Raw genomic sequence first — 4850 nt, 5'->3', positions numbered from 1 at the left:
GAGTCTTCATAATTATCTTCAAGCGTTTTTGTTAAGAATAATATATAATTTGGACATATATTGCTTCTTAATTATGCATCTTTTCAGTCTCATTTTTGCAATTTTTTGGTCTTTATTGGTAGTGCTTGTGGATTTAGATGATGTTATTTTCCCTAGCTATATTGTTTCTGTTTTTGCATGATAATCTTTTCTTAATAGGGGGTTACAATTTGTTTCTATTTTTGCATATTTTTGTTATATTTGTATAGCTAATTGGAGGCTTGAGCTGAACACTTGGGGTATGAGTTGGATGTAATTGCATGGATGACAATGCCACAACTACGAATTGGAGCACAAAGATCAAAACTGCTTGGTGATCTTCATTCTGCCACTTAACCTGTTGATCAAGGGGACGTTGCTACACCAACTCAAAAACAGAACTAGAAGGAAAGCTGGTGGTGGAAGGGGAAGGGGCGATGATGAAGCTATAGCAAAAGGAACTAAGGGGCCGTTTACCAAATATTTACCCGGTAAGTGCTTACTAGTAAATTTTAGCACTATTATATACTTATCGGGTAAGATTTTAGTCCACCAAAACGATATCGCATGCAACAATTTATCTGGTGATCGTTTACCGTGGTAAGAGTCATCGTTCTCACTTACCGGGTAAGACTCTTGGTTCTTGTCTCGCTCTGACCGGGTAAGATTCTTGGTCCTTACCATATTCATTCAGTTAGATAATGTGTCTTGGTAAACGCTTAACCGAGTAAGCATTTGGTAAATTTTAGCACTATTATTTACTTATCGGCCCCTAATTCGGCAATACCAATGAGGCCAACTGCCATCTTTGAGGTTGAGGTGCTAGGTTGATTTGGAACCTGAACCATCCTGTGATAAAGATGTTGCCATGTAGGGGGGAAGTKCTGATGAAATAATGGAGCTGAAGAGAAAGGAAGCGCAACTCCACTACCTGAGAGRGTATATTATTTCATTGAGATTCATTATTCCTTGATTGATTTTATTATTGGAAATTTTAACATTTGGTCATTATGAGTCTGGCATTTGCAAACAAGTAGACTTATTTAACATGTTTCCTTTGTATCATTCTTATTAGTGTTAATTTGTGTTCTTCCTATAAAAGACAAAGTAACATGTGTATTGCTTTGATGCAGGTACAAGTGGGTAATTCTCCTTCACATAARCCAAAGAAACTCCGGTACTTGATAACTAMTTGTTTGTTCTACCATTTTATCATTTGAGGTTCTACTTTTATAGATAGCATTAAAGTTTTAGCACCATTTTTACCCAATGCTTACCTGATAAGCCCTTAGCAGTAATCAATATTTTCACTTAGGGGCCGTTTACCAAACACTTACTCGGTAAGCGTTTACTAGGTAAATTTTAACACTATCATTTACTTACTTGGTAAGATTTCAGTCAATCAAAAATGTATCGTATGCAACAATTTACTCGGTATATACTTACCGTGGTAAGAGTCATCGCTTTCACTTACCGGGTAAGAGTCTTGGTCTTTGTCTCGCTCTTACCGGGTAAGATTCATGGTCCTTATCATATTCATCTGGTAAAGTAATTTAACTTGTTCACTTATCCGAGTAAGTGTTTGGTAAGCGGCCCCTTAGCTTACCGTTAAGAATTAGTCTACTAAAACAACATTGGATCGAGTCTATTAAAATAATTTTGACCTTTTCAAACGACGGGTTATTTTATAAAAATATGGTTATGGTTAATGGAGCAATGAGAATTTTTATCAGGTGATCAAACAACCTTGTCTTAAACTAAGGATATGTATGGTTTGGAAATCATTTGCGATATAAGGTGCACGTGTCCAGGTTTTGATGGACGGTTTTGTAGCGAGAAAAAGGTTGTTGTCTTAGCAAAAAGATATTAATATAGAATAGCCGATGCCATCAAATCTTCTGTGATGATAAGTTTCTCAATTTAATTTGATTGGTCTATGCTTCTCATTGTGTTCACTTTGAAAAAAAGATATACTCGAATTTTATCTGTTTGGTTGCGTTTTGTTTCTATTGGTCTGTTGCAAAAAAAAACGTCGTTGTGCTATTAGATTAGCACCCGTGTTGGTTGATGAACAAAACATATATTAGCATCAATGTACACATATTTTTTTGTATTGATTTTAGAATTGTTTGTGTCATACATCACCAGGTTGAAGGGATTGAAGAGATCTTGAAACCTTCACGATCTGAAAGTGATGGATCATCAATTGAATTGCCGGCAAAAGGTGAAGAAAACAAAAGCAGAAACTGTGCCAGCAACAACAAGCAGGACGACTGGTCGTGGAGTAAGGAGGCAATTGGCGAGGTTAATGAATTGAAAACACTGATAGTCTCCAGCACCAGAAAGAAGGCCCCGACTACTTCTTGTTGCAATGTGGGGAGTCAACTGAATGAGTGTGAAGAAATCGCAAAAAAACAACTGTTTGGTGGAACATAAGACGAAGTGCATCCCAAATATACTGTAGCAGTTGCAATATATAGTCGAAGGAAAGGGACTACAACATGAAATCAAGACACTGTTAAAAAGGAGACTACTGTTCAGAAAGTGTACAGCACAAGAAGATCAACAAGGTTAACTACAAAGAAATTTGTAGAGCCAAGTGCGATGGAGAGGGAAAGGAGTGAATCTATGAAGATTGATTCGTTTTTGGATCGGAAGAGGATTTGGGTCACCCCGTTCAAGAGAAAAGTGTGGGCTTAGGTATGCGTTTGACACTACTAACAGGTTTATATTTTTAACATATAAGCTGGCTGTTTTGTTATGCACATTTTTTAATTTGTACCAGGGTAGATATATATTTGAGGAAGCTTATCTGGATGTGATTTAATTTTGGATTTAGGTTTTTGGTTTTATAGAAGACTTGCGAGTTATGGCAATGATATTGAGATGTCAAAGGGCGTTTTAGCCATTATATGTTTTTTTTTTTTGTATATCTGCTTTTCTTTGAGGCGGGTTAAGGGAAGGGGGAGATGATGATGGCATTTCCTTCCTTGTTTTGTTCTCTTCTTGTGATTTTGAATTGCAAGAGCTTTTTTTATGCCACCTTGTGTACTTTTTCAGTTTAATGTAATCTTTTTGTGCGTCTATCTAATTAAATAATAGAAAAAAATCATTGTAACTTACAATCACACACTCTTGGTGTTTTCATAGTTTCTTGCAACATCCATTTTGTTTATGGAAGTGTTACTCTCTATGGTAGGAAGATAAAAGTTACCCGAGTGGTAACGGTCTTACCTGGTAACTAGATAAATCTTAACCGATAAGTTAATGAAAGCGTTGACTCTCATCGGTAAGTGATTGTTGGGTAAGAGTTCGGTAAACGACTCCTTAAATTAGTTTTTTATTTAGTCTAACAAATAAATTTTTTTCTCAATTGATGAAAAGGAGTTTTAAGTTTTTTTTATATTGTACTTATTTTGATCGGTTGTCATGTGAAAGAGGGTACTTGAAGAATTATGGTTATGGGATATAAAAAATGATATGTCATTCTAAAGTTCTCAGATACCTTTGACATATACTCCTACGTCTGCCTCAAGGTTTATGAATCTTAGGGGCTGTTTACCTAAACGCTTACCCGGTAAGTGCTTAACGGTAAAATTCAACTCTATCCCCTTACTTATCGGGTAGATTTTGTCTACCAAAACGACATCGTATGTAACAATTTATCCAGTAAGTGCTAACTGTGGTAAGAGCCGTCGTCATCACTTACCCGGTAAGACTTTTGGTCCGTGTCTTTGCTCTTATCAAATAAGATTTTTGGTCATTACCATATTCACGGTAAAAAAATATGACTTGGTAAACGTTTACCCGAATAAGCATTTGATAAACGACCCCTTAGTGTCTGCCCATTATGTAGCTAAGTACCACCTCAAGACTCCCGTTTAACCTTTAATGTCCAATTACTAGTACTCAAGTTAGTAACAATTATAAATTACTTGAATATAGTTAAAAAGATTAATTGCAAAAAATATATCAAAGAGTATTTTATTTTTGTACATATATTTAAATCTTTAACTGGTTTTCAAAAATTTGATTACAAGTATATTAATAACAGAGTGTACCGGTATTGATATATATACTCTATTATAAAACGTTTACAACTTACTACTGCATACAAAAAACTTTAATTTTAAAACTTCACGTTTGAATTCGATATATGTAATTGATAAACACAATCGATTCAAATACATGATAAACATTGAGTCCTAACCCATGCTAATACAATAAATACTCCATAAACCGATAACCAACCGAAGACTCTCGCTCTTACAAAACCACAAGAAAATCAAAAGGGACATATAACTGAACAAAACATGAATCATGACTTAGAGTTCGAGTTATCGGTAATTCAAATGTATCCCGCTGCATGAGTACATTTTTAGTTTATCTAAAGTATATATTTTTGTCCAAAATTCCTGCTATGCTTTTATTTCTAACTACTAATTTTGAAATACTTAATTGATAAAACTTGGTAAAGTATATGTTTTTGTTTTTAGATTATTCCCATGTTTCTATTAATATTTCTCCATATCAAAGTTATGCAATCATAAAGTTTTTTTTTTTTTGTGTTCCTTCAATTAAAATTACAATTACACCCTTATACTTACTTATTTAGCCTACTTTAACTCTTATTTTTCATTTTTTACTTTACATTTTTATCATATATTAACTAGTAGAAGTATACTCACACAATGCAGCGAGATACATCTCGATTTTAATGTTTTTTTTTTTTCTCGGTCGATGTTATAAAAAATTGAAAAAAAATATTTATATTACCAAAATGACTTAACCACAAGGGTGATGTCTAATTGGTTTTAACTTGGCTCCAAAAA

At 34.2% G+C, this 4850-nt stretch overlaps 1 long non-coding RNA gene across 4 annotated transcripts in view; it reads left to right on the top strand.

Moving 5' to 3' along the window:
• LOC112512068 overlaps positions 1 to 2936 on the top strand; it is a 5021-nt gene extending 2085 nt beyond the window's left edge. For 3 of the 4 annotated variants that reach the window (XR_003069197.1, XR_003069195.1, XR_003069196.1), the window contains 3 exons: positions 249 to 509; positions 893 to 957; positions 1152 to 1340. This is a non-coding gene — a long non-coding RNA (uncharacterized LOC112512068). Of the gene's footprint in view, positions 1 to 248; positions 510 to 892; positions 958 to 1151; positions 1341 to 2166 lie in introns of those variants that run through there. The other variant, XR_003069194.1, reaches the window with a different exon arrangement.
• The last annotated feature ends 1914 nt before the right edge of the window (positions 2937 to 4850 follow it).

The sequence above is a fragment of the Cynara cardunculus genome, assembly GCF_001531365.2.
Source record: "Cynara cardunculus var. scolymus isolate 2C chromosome LG 5, CcrdV1, whole genome shotgun sequence".
Classification (NCBI taxonomy): Eukaryota; Viridiplantae; Streptophyta; class Magnoliopsida; order Asterales; family Asteraceae; genus Cynara; species Cynara cardunculus.
Note: the sequence above shows the minus strand (reverse complement) of the source record. Positions and strands in the feature narration are given on the sequence as shown.